Source organism: Coregonus lavaretus (genome assembly GCF_964263955.1).
Source record: "Coregonus lavaretus genome assembly, contig: HAP1_SCAFFOLD_738, whole genome shotgun sequence".
Lineage (NCBI taxonomy): Eukaryota > Metazoa > Chordata > Actinopteri > Salmoniformes > Salmonidae > Coregonus > Coregonus lavaretus.
Genome location: NW_028157677.1, coordinates 117501 through 129274, shown reverse-complemented (window position 1 = coordinate 129274; position 11774 = coordinate 117501).

Sequence of the window (11774 nt, the reverse complement as noted above, 5' to 3'; positions counted from 1 at the left end):
CTACTAATACAACTACACAGACAGCCCCGTACTACTTATACAACTACACACACAGCCCAATACTACTAATACAACTACACACACAGCCCCATACTACTAATACAACTACACACCCAGCCCTATAATACTAATACAACTACACACACAGCCCCATACTAATAATACAACTACACACACAGCCCCAAATTACTAATACAACTACACACAGCCATATACAACTAATAGAAATACACACACAGACCGATACTACTAATACAACTACACAGACATCCCCATACTACAAATTCAACTACACATACAGCCCCATACTACTAATACAACTGCACACACTGCCTTATACTACTAATACAACTACACACACAACCCTATACTACTAATACAACTGCACACACTGCCTTATACTACTAATACAACTACACACTTAACCCCATACTACTAACACAACTTCAAACACAGCCCTATACTCCTAACACAACTACACACTCAGCCCTATAGTACTAATACAACCACACACACAATTACACACACAACCCTATACTACTAATACAACTACAGACACATCCAAATACTACTAATACAACTACACACACAGCCCTATACTACTAATACAACTGCACACACATTTTTATAATACTAATACAACTACACATACAGCCAAATACTACTAATACAACTACGCACACAGCCCTATGCTACTAATACAACTACACACACAGCCCCATACTATTAATACAACTACACACACACCCTATACTACTAATACAACTACACACACAGCCCTACAACACTAATACAACTACACACACAGCCCTTTACTACTAATACAACTACACACACAGCCCCGTACTACTAACACAACTACACATACAGCCCCGTACTACTAATACAACTACACACACAGCCCTATACTACTAATACAACTACACACACAGCCCATACTACTAATACAACTACACAGACAGCCCCGTACTACTTATACAACTACACACACAGCCCAATACTACTAATACAACTACACACACAGCCCCGTACTACTAATACAACTACACACACAGCCCAATACTACTAATACAACTACACACACAGCCCTGTACTACTATTACAACTACACACACAGCCTGTACTACTAATACAACTACAAACACAGCCCTATACTACTAATACAACTACACACACACAGTCCCATAATACTAATAGAACTACACACTCAGCCCCATTGTCATAAGCGTCAGTGAATTGCGGTGGGCAAAGTCAAACGCAGGACACAGAGCTTTACCGAAAACGTACTTTACTAGAAAGTAAACTGAGCATATACAATCTCCACACAGGGAGGAAATAACCTGCACACTAATGACTGCTGATAACGAATACAATCACACACAACACACAGAGTAAGACAGAGGGTTAAATAGGGAAGACAATACAACATAATGGGAAACAGGTGTACACAATCAAACAGAACAAGTCGAACACAGAAACATAGATCGGTAGCAGCTAGTACTCCGGGGACGACGAACGCCGAAGCCTGCCCGAGCAAGGAGGAGGGGCAGCCTCGGCTGAATCTGTGACAAATCCCCCCCCCCCTTGACGCGCGGCTCCAGCCATACGCCGACCCCACCTCGGGGACGGCCAGGAGGACGCGGAGCAGGGCGAGTCGGATGACTCTGATGGAAATCTCTCAACATGGAGGGATCTAGGATGTCCCTCCTAGGGACCCAGCACCGTTCCTTGTTCAACCTCCTCAGGACTTTAAATGTCCCCACAAACCGCCGACCCAGCTTCCGGCAGGGCAGGCGAAGGGGCAGGTTTCGGGTCGAGAGCCAGACCCGATCTCCAGGTGCATACACCGGAGCCTCACTGCGGTGGCGATTGGCGCTTGCCTTTTGTCGGCTGATAGCCCGCTGCAGGTGTACATGCGCAGCGTTCCAGGTCTCTTCCGAGCGCCGAAACCACTCGTCCACCGCAGGAGCTTCGATCTGGCTCTGATGCCAAGGTGCCAGGACCGGCTGATAACCTAACACACACTGAAAAGGCGTAAGGTTAGTTGAGGAGTGGCGAAGTGAGTTTTGGGCTATCTCTGCCCAGGGGATATATCCCGACCACTCCCCCTGCTGGTCCTGGCAATAGGACCTCAGAAACCTACCCACATCCTGCTTCACTCGCTCCACCTGCCCATTACTCTCGGTTGAAAACCCGAGGTAAGGCTAATCGAGACCCCCAGACGTTCCATAAACGCCCTCCAGACTCTAGAGGTGAACTGGGGACCCCGATCAGACACTATATCCTCAGGCACCCCGTAGTGCCGGAAGACGTGTATAAACAGGGTGTCAGCAGTTTGTAGGGCTGTAGGGAGACCTGGCATAGGAATGAGACGGCAGGCCTTTGAAAACCGATCCACAACGACAAAGATCGTAGTGTTCCCCTGTGAGGGGGGAAGGTCCGTGACAAAGTCCACCGATAGATGAGACCATGGCCGTTGTGGAACGGGTAGGGGTTGGAACGGGTAGGGGTTGTAATTTCCCTCTGGGCAGGTGTCTAGGCGCCTTACACTGGGCGCACACCGAGCAGGAGGAAACATAAACCCTCACGTCCTTGGCTAAAGTGGGCCACCAGTACTTCCCACTAAGGCAGTGCACTGTCCGACCGATACCAGGATGACCAGAGGAGGGTGACGTGTGAGCCCAATAGATCAATCGATAACGAACCTTGAGCGGCACGTACATTCGACAATCTGGACACTGTGGGGGAGTAGGCTCGGTACGTAACGCCTGCTCGATGTCCGCATCAACCTCCCACACCACCGGCGCCACCAGACACGACGCCGGGACTATGGGAGTGGGCTCACTGGACCTCTCCTCTGTGTCATATAGTCGGGACAGGACGTCTGCCTTAGCGTTCTGGGAACCTGGTCTGTAGGTGAGCGTAAACACAAATCGAGTGAAAAACATAGCCCACCTCGCCTGACGAGGGTTCAATCTCCTCGCCGCCCGGATGTACTCCAGGTTACGATGGTCAGTCAAAATGAGAAAAGGGTGTTTAGCCCCCTCAAGCCAATGTCTCCACACCTTCAGGCCTTGAACCACAGCTAACAGCTCCCTGTCCCCCACATCATAATTGCGCTCCGCCGGACTGAGCTTCTTAGAAAAGTAAGCACAGGGACTGAGTTTTTGTGGCGTACCCGAGCGCTGAGACAGTACAGCACCGATCCCAGCCTCGGACGCATCCACCTCAACTTGGAATGCCAAAGAGGGATCCGGATGAGCCAGCACCGGAGCCGAAGTAAACAGGGCCTTCAGATGCCTAAAAGCCCTGTCCGCCTCAGCCGACCACTGCAGATGCACCAGCCCTCCCTTTAGCAGGGAGGTAATGGGAGCCGCTACCTGCCCAAAGCCCCGGATAAACCTCTGGTAGTAATTGGCAAAACCCAAGAACCGCTGCACCTCCTTCACCGTGGTTGGAGTCTGCCAATTGCGCACGGCCGAAACGCGGTCAATCTCCATCTCCACACCTGACGCGGACAAGCAGTGTCCTAGGAAGGAGATGGACTCTTGGAAGAACAGACATTTCTCTGCCTTCACATACAGGTCATGCTCCAACAGTCTACCAAGCACCCGACGAACCAGGGACACATGCTCGGCTTGTGTAGCGGAGTATATTAGAATGTCATCGATATACACCACTACACCCTGTCCATGCAGGTCCCGGAAAATCTCATCCACAAACTATTGGAAGACTGAAGGAGCATTCATCAGACCGTATGGCATGACGAGGTACTCATAGTGCCCCGAGGTGGTACTGAATGCTGTCTTCCACTCATCTCCCTCCCGAATATGCACCAGGTTGTACGCACTCCTGAGATCCAATTTTGTGAAGAAGCGCGCCCCGTATCTCCTCATGGCCCTCCTGCGTTTTCATCCTGAGAGGTGCTGTGACCTCCCTAATCAACCCTGATCCTAAAGGGAGGCTATCTAGGGCATGGATAGGGAAGGGCACATCGACAGGCACAATAGGAATCCCTAATTTATAGGTCAACTGACGATCGATAAAGTTCCCAGCTGCGCCTGAATCTACTAGCGCCTTATCCTGGGAATGAGGAGCAACCTCGGGAAACACAACATTAATACACATATGAGCAACAGGGAGCTCTGGGTGAGTTGGGTGCCTACTCACCTGGAATGGCTCATCAGTGCGCTGCCTACTGCCTCGACTCCTGGGAGACCCTCCCAAGCACCGACCAGCAGTGTGTCCTCTGCGGCCACAGTTGGTGCAGGGGACGGCCCCTCTCCTGGTCTCACTCATACCAGCACCGAGCTCCATAGGGGTAGGCTCGGAAGTGCTGGGAGATGGAATGGACGGCCCCGGAGCCGGACGTCCGCGGGTAGCCAACAGGGTATCCAGTCGAATCGACATGTCCACCAGTTGGTCCAGGCTTAGGTTGGTGTCCCTGCAGGCCAATTCCCGACGCACGTCCTCCCTTAAGCTACATCGGTAGTGGTCGATGAGGGCCCTCTCATTCCATTCCGCATTGGCAGCCAGAGTCCGAAAGTCCAGTGCGAATTCCTGCGCGCTCCTCTTCCCCTGTCTGAGGTGGAATAGACGCTCACCCGCCGCTTTTCCTTCTGGTGGATGATCGAATACCGCCCTAAAGCGGCGGGTGAACTCCGCATAGCTGACATTAGCGGCTTCTATTCCCCCCCCCACTCGGCGTTGGCCCACTCCAGCGCCTTGCCGGACAGACAGGAGATGAGGGCGGACACGCTCTCGTATCCCGAGGGGACCGGGTGGATGGTTGCCAGGTAGAGTTCGACCTGGAGCAGAAAACCCTGACACCCGGCAGCTGTGCCGTCATAAGCCCTCGGGAGCGAGAGCCGAATCCCACTGGACCCCGGAGGTGAAGCGATGGGTATCGATGATGGTGGTGGTGTAATCGGAGGAGGTGTAGGCAGACCTCCTCTCTCCCATCGCTCCATTGTGTTCACCACACGTTCCATGGCGGTGCCGAGAGCCTGGATCATGGCCGCTTGTTGTTGAACGCGTTCTTCCATTGATCCTGCTGGCACAGCTGCTCCTGCTGATTCCATGTCAGTGGTGTGCGATTCTGTCATAAGCGTCAGTGAATTGCGGTGGGCGAAGTCAAACGCAGGACACAGAGCTTTACCGAAAACGTACTTTACTAGAAAGTAAACTGAGCATATACAATCTCCACACAGGGAGGAAATAACCCGCACACTAACGACTGCTGATAACGAATACAATCACACACAACACACAGAGTAAGACAGAGGGTTAAATAGGGAAGACAATACAACATAATGGGAAACAGGTGTACACAATCAAACAGAACAAGTCGAACACAGAAACATAGATCGGTAGCAGCTAGTACTCCGGGGACGACGAACGCCGAAGCCTGCCCGAGCAAGGAGGAGGGGCAGCCTCGGCTGAATCCGTGACACCCATACTACTAATACAACTACACACAGCCCTATACTACTAATATAAATACACACACAGCCCTATACTACTAATACAACTACACACAGCCCTATACTACTAATATAACTACACACACAATTACACACACTGCCCTATATTACTAATACAACTACACACACACTCGCACACACAGACCGATACTACTAATACAACTACACACAGCCCTATACTACTAATACAAATACACACACAGCCCTATACTACTAATACCCCTACACACTCAATTACACACACTGCCCTATACTACAAATACAACTACACACACACTCGCACACACAGACCGATACTACGAATACAACTACACACAACCCCATAATACTAATACAACTAAACACACAGCCCTATACTACTAATACAACTACACACACAGCCCCATACTACTAATACAAGTACACATACAGCCCCATACTACTAACACAACTACACGCACAGCCCTATACTGCTAATGCAACTACACAACCAGCCATATAACACTAATACAACTACACACAAAGCCCTTTACTACTAATACAACTACACACACAGCCCCGTACTACTAATACAACTACACACACAGCCCTATAATACTAATACAACTACACAGACAACGCCATACTACTAATACAACTACACACACATCCCAAACCTTCTAACACAACTACACACACATTTCTATAATACTAACACAACTACACATACAGCCAAATATCGCTAATACAACTACAGACGCTGCCTTTTACTACTAATACAACAACACAAATAGCCCCATATTACTAACAAAACTACTAACACAGCCCTATAGTACTAATACAACTACACACACAATTACACACACATCCCTATACTACTAATACAACTACACACACAGCCCCATACTACTAATACAACTACACACACAGCCCTATATTACTAATACAACTACACATACAGCCCAATACTACTATTACAACTACACACATATCTATACTACTACTATAACAACTACACACACAGCCCCAAACTATTAATACAACTACCCACACATACAACTACACACACAGCCCTCTACTACTAATACAACTACACACACAGCCCTATATTACTAATACAACTACACATACAGCCCAATACTACTATTACAACTACACACATATCTATACTACTACTATAACAACTACACACACAGCCCCAAACTATTAATACAACTACCCACACATACAACTACACACACAGCCCCATACTACTAATACAACTACACACACAGTGCCATACTACTAATACAACTACACACACAGCCCCATACTACTAATACAACTAAACATAAAGCCCCATACCACTAATACAACTACACATAAAGCCCCATACCACTAATACAACTACACACACAGCCCCATACTACTAATACAACTACACAAACAGCCCCATACTACTAATTCAACTACACACACGTCCGTATACCACTAATACAACCACACTGATATGTCTGCCAGACATGAAGAGATGCAATTCGCCACCTGGTTATCAGAAGGGGGAAAGGAGAAGATTAGTTGTGTGTCGTCTGCGTAGCAATGATAGGAGAGGCCATGTGAGGATATGACAGAGCCAAGAGACTTGGTGTATAGTGAGAAAAGGAGAGGGCCTAGAACTGAGCCCTGTGGGACACCAGTGGTGAGAGCACGTGGTGCGGAGACAGATTCTTGCCACGCCACTTGGTAGGACACAATTCAAGAGTGAGCCGCGCCGGAGATGCCCAGCTCGGAGAGGGTGGAGAGGAGGATCTGATGGTTCACAGTATCAAAGGCAGCAGACAGGTCTAGAAGGACAAGAGCAGAGGAGAGAGAGTTAGCTTTAGCAGTGTGGAGAGCCTCCGTGACACAGAGAAGAGCAGTCTCAGTTGAATGACCAGTCTTGAAACCTGACTGGTTTGGATCAAGAAGGTCATTCTGAGAGAGATAGCAAGAGAGTTGGCTAAAGACGGCATGCTCAAGAGTTTTGGAGAGAAAAGAAAGAAAGGATACTGGTCTGTAGTTGTTGACATCAGAGGGATCGAGTGTTGGTTTTTTGAGAAGGGGTGCCACTCTCGCTCTCTTGAAGACGGAAGGGACATAGCCAGCGGTCAAGGATGAGTTGATGAGCGAGGTGAGGTAAGGGAGAAGGTCACCGGTGATGGTCTGGAGAAGAGAGGAGGGGTTAGGGTCAAGCGGGCAGGTTGTTGGGCGGCCGACCGTCAGAAGACGCAAGATTTTATCTGGAGAGAGAGGGGAGAAAGAAGTCAAAGCATAGGGTAGGGCAGTGTGAGCAGGACCAGCAGTGTCATTTGACTTAACAAACGAGGATCAGATGTCGTCAACCTTCTTTTCAAAATGGTTGACGAAGTCATCCACAGAGAGGGAGGAGGGGGGGAGGGGGAGGAGAATTCAGCAGGGAGGAGAAGGTAGCAAAGAGCTTCCTAGGGTTAGAGGCAGATGCTTGGAATTTAGAGTGGTAGAAAGTGGCTTTAGCAGCAGAAACAGATGAAGAAAATGTAGAGAGGAGGGAGTGAAAAAATGCCAGGTCCGCAGGGAGTCTAGTTTTTCTCCATTTCCGCTCGGCTGCCCGGAGCACTGTTCTATGAGCTCGCAATGAGTCATCAAGCCACGGAGCAGGAGGGGAGGGCCGAGCCGGCCGGGAGGATAGGGGACATAGAGAGTCAAAGGAGGCAGAAAGGGATGAGAGGAGGGTTGAGGAAGCAGAATCAGGAGATTGGAGGGAGAAGGATTGAGCAGAGGGAAGAGATGATAGGATGGAAGACGAGAGAGTAGCGGGAGAGAGAGAGCGAAGGTTGCGACGGCGCATTACCATCTGAGTAGAGGCAGAGTGAGTAGTGTTGGAGGAGAGCCAAAGAGAAAAGGATACAAAGTAGTGGTCGGAGACATGGAGGGGAGTTGCAGTGAGATTAGTAGAAGAACAGCATCTAGTAAAGATGAGGTCAAGCGTATTGCCTGCCTTGTGAGTAGGGGGGGACGGTGAGAGGGTGAGGTCAAAAGAGGAGAGGAGTGGAAAGAAGGAGGCAGAGAGAAATGAGTCAAAGGTAGACGTAGGGAGGTTGAAGTCACCCAGAACTGTGAGGGGTGAGCCATCCTCAGGAAAGGAACTTATCAAGGCGTCAAGCTCATTGATGAACTCTCCAAGGGAACCTGGAGGGCGATAAATGACAAGGATATTAAGCTTAAATGGGCTAGTGACTGTGACAGCATGGAATTCAAATGAGGAGATAGACAGATGGGTCAGGGGAAAAAGAGAGAATGTCCACTTGGGAGAGATGAGGATTCCTGTCCCACCACCCCGCTGACCAGATGCTCTCGGGGTATGCGAGAACACATGGTCAGACGAGGAGAGAGCAGTAGGAGTAGCAGTGTTTTCAGTACCGGTACCCCCTGTATATAGCCTCGTTATTACCTCACGTATCGTTTTGTTGTTTTGTGGTATATGTTAAAGTACTCATTAAAAGATGTACGTTTATCACGCTGCGTCTTGGTCCGTTTCATATAACGATCGTGACAGAAGATCCCACCAAAACAGGACCAAGCAGCGTGTTCAGGAACAAACGCCGGGTAGGGAACAGGACATGTTCGCGGGCAGAGGGCCATGGGCAAAAGTCAATGCCCTGGCGAGAGAGGAGGTACGGCGCCAACCGTGCCGTCGTCGGACAGGCGAGAGGCAACCCCAATAATTTTTTTGGGGGGGGCACACAGCTTGGACGACGGGGCTGCTGGAGGCAGTTACAGGAGGTATCGGCGGAGTAGGAGAGGAGGCCACCAGGTTACGGGGGCCATTGGTCAAGAGGGAGAAGGAGAGTGTAGAGGCACGGCGAGAGGTACTGGTTAGGCAGCAGAGGGAGCGGAGGTTTATGAGGAGACCCAGTCCCGCTCCTCGCACCAAGCAAGTGGTGTGTGTCACCAGTCCGGTCCGGCCCGTTCCTGATCCCCGCACAAGGCCAGTGGTGTGTGTTCCCAGTACGGTCCGGCCTGTTCCTGCTCCCCGCACCTAGCCTGTGGTGCGCGTCGCCAGCCCGGTCCGGCCTGTTCCTGCCCCTCGCACCAAGCCAGTGGTGCGCATCGCCAGCCCGGTCCGGCCTGTTCCTGCTCCCCGCACCAAGCCTGTGGTGCGCGTCGCCAGCCCGGTCCGGCCTGTTCCTGCTCCCCGCACCAAGCCTGTGGTGCGCGTCGCCAGCCCGGTCCGGCCTGTTCCTGCTCCCTGCACCAAGCCAGTGGTGCGCGTCGTCAGTCCGGCACAGCCCGTGCATGTTCCACCGGTGCCTGGTCAGGTACCGGTCAGCTGCTCCACTCCGGAGCCTGAGCAATCCGCTCCACCGGTGTCCAGTCCAGCTCCGGCCAGCGGGGCCAGACCAGACCAGGGGCGCTACGGGGGGGTAGCGAGAGAGTGGTGGTCACACCCGGAGCCGGATCCGCCTCCGAGGCGGAATGCCCACCCAGCCCCTCCCCTGTTGGGTTTAGTTGGCGCGGTCGCAGTCCGCGCCTTTGGGGGGGGGGGGGGGGGGGGTACTGTCACGCCCTGGCTCTGGGGACTCTTATATGTTGAGCCAGGGTGTGGATTGTCTATGTTGTATTTTCTATGTTTTGTTCTAGTTCGTGTGGATCTATGTTGGCCAGGGTGGTTCCCAATCAGAGGCAGCTGTTTCTCGTTGTCTCTGATTGGGAACCATACTTAGGCAGCCTGTTTGGCACAGTTAATTGTGGGATCTTGTTCTGTATAGTTTTGTGTTGGTGAACCTTTAGACTTCACGTATCGTTTTGTTGTTTTGTGGTATATGTTAAAGTACTCATTAAAAGATGTAAGTTTATCACCCTGCGCCTTGGTCCGATTCATATAACGATCGTGACAGTCATTGAATACCAGTAGAAGAAAAAATAGTGTGTGTGTGCGCGTGTGTGTTTTTAGGACTGATGAATGACCACTAGGTGGCAGAATATGCTCCCCAAAACAGAACCTCCCTGTTCTAGTTTGGCTGGAGTGGACGACAGTTCAGTAACCATTAACCCTGATGGTGATGATGATGATGGTAATGATGACAATGATGGTGATGGTGATGATGATGGTGATGATGATGATGATGATGATGATGATGGTGTTGATGATGATGATGTTGATGATGGTGATGATGATGATGATAATGATGATGGTGGTGATTTACATCAAATGTGTTAGTGTAGAATTGGTCATATCTGGTTTGACTATGAAAATATAGAACATTTCGACGACAATTAAAAGTATTACAAAGTGAGAAGCAACTGTTGAACATTTCATTCACCAAGTATGTTATTTGGACCTTCACACCACAGAGTTTCATAATTATCTCCAGCTGGTGTTTTGTATAAATGACCACAGAACAAAAGGTAATATTGCAGACTGTGCCTTTATTTAAAACAATCTCATATGCTGAGAGCCTCTCCAATGTATTCTCTCCTAAAATGTGGACATCACAGCTTTCTGGAACACAGGAAGGGAAGTTTAAACCAGCAGGGGACATCATTCTGGCGGTGGGAAGCTGGGAAAGAGAGAAACACAGAAAGGTAGGTATTGTATCTATGTTGGTTTTATAAATATGTAGCTAATAAAGGAACAAATTCCCTTTAAGATGCATTTTTCAACTATCCAATTGTTTGATGTATAATGTGAGGGAGAGTACTCTGGTGACAGCATTGTACCTCCACAGTTCATCTCCATGCAATGCCCCCGGCCATTCGTGATGTCCTTCACAAAACCATGGTTGTACTTAGAGGGTTTCCCCGGGGCCCAGTTCTGGTAGTTAAACCTGGACCCGTCACTCCACAGCCAAAGACCCTCCTACAGAGCACATAGGAGGATGCATCACCAGCACACAGTAAACACTATATATTTACACTGTAATTACTGTCTTTAAAGGGGCAATCTGGGAATTGGAAAATAACTAATTGGCAACCCACCACTGTTTGGGTAAAAAGCTGAGGGATGGGCCTGGAGAAATGTAACCACTCTCAGATTCATCAAGAATCAATGCATCTTATATGTTTCATGAGTGATGAACAGAGAGCTTCTGACCTTCATTGCATCGTAGGCTCCAATCCAGGTGCGCTGAACTCTACTCTCTTTGATGAGAGACTGAAGGAAACGATACTGGGGAAGGCTGTGCACTGACGCCAAATTACCTCCCAAGAGCAAACATTTCCTCTGGAGAGAGAGAGATAGAGAGATAGAGAGAAAGAGAGGAGAGAGAGAGAATTAAACAGAGGTAGAATGTAAGGGTAAACAGAAGGACTAGCACATCATGATATAGTTTCTCA